Genomic DNA, 465 nt, shown 5'->3' on the forward strand with positions numbered 1-465 from the left:
AATCGCCCTGGGTTTTCTGCCATCCCTGGGAGGGAACAAAACCCGCCGGGAGTAATGGGGGAAAGAGAAGGAAAGAAATAAAGAAAAAGAAGAGAAGGGGGGGGAAAGGAGCGAGGAGAAGCATGCAGCATTTCCCCTTCCCCCCCCAGCTCACCCCGAGGAAAAGGGGATTTTTTTTTTTTCTCCCTTCCTTCCCACCCCCCTCGCCCCAAACCTTTCCAGCTCGAGTTGCCTTTTGTTGTGCAAAGAGCGCTCCCGCTTATCTTGCATCTAGCCCTGGTGTGTGTGGTGGCGGCTGGAGGGAGGGAGCCGGAGAGTTTTTGTTGCGAACGGTGTGGCGGGGCTCGGGGTTCGGTTTTTCTCTCCCGGGGAGAGCGGATTTGGTTTGGGGTTGAAATGCGGCGGCGAGAAAGGGCCGTTCGCGGGTGTGAGGGTGCGAGGGTGTGCGAGCGTGTGGGGGGGGGG

General features: G+C 58.7%; 1 protein-coding gene across 1 annotated transcript in view; it reads right to left on the minus strand.

The window, feature by feature from the left end:
* The window catches only part of BCL11A (B-cell CLL/lymphoma 11A), a 74,209-nt gene that overhangs the window by 72,589 nt on the left and 1,155 nt on the right, over positions 1 to 465 (minus strand). The window lies entirely within an intron of this gene.

The sequence above is a fragment of the Aptenodytes forsteri genome, unplaced genomic scaffold, assembly GCF_000699145.1.
Source record: "Aptenodytes forsteri isolate BGI_AS27 unplaced genomic scaffold, ASM69914v1 Scaffold5, whole genome shotgun sequence".
NCBI classification, from domain to species: domain Eukaryota; kingdom Metazoa; phylum Chordata; class Aves; order Sphenisciformes; family Spheniscidae; genus Aptenodytes; species Aptenodytes forsteri.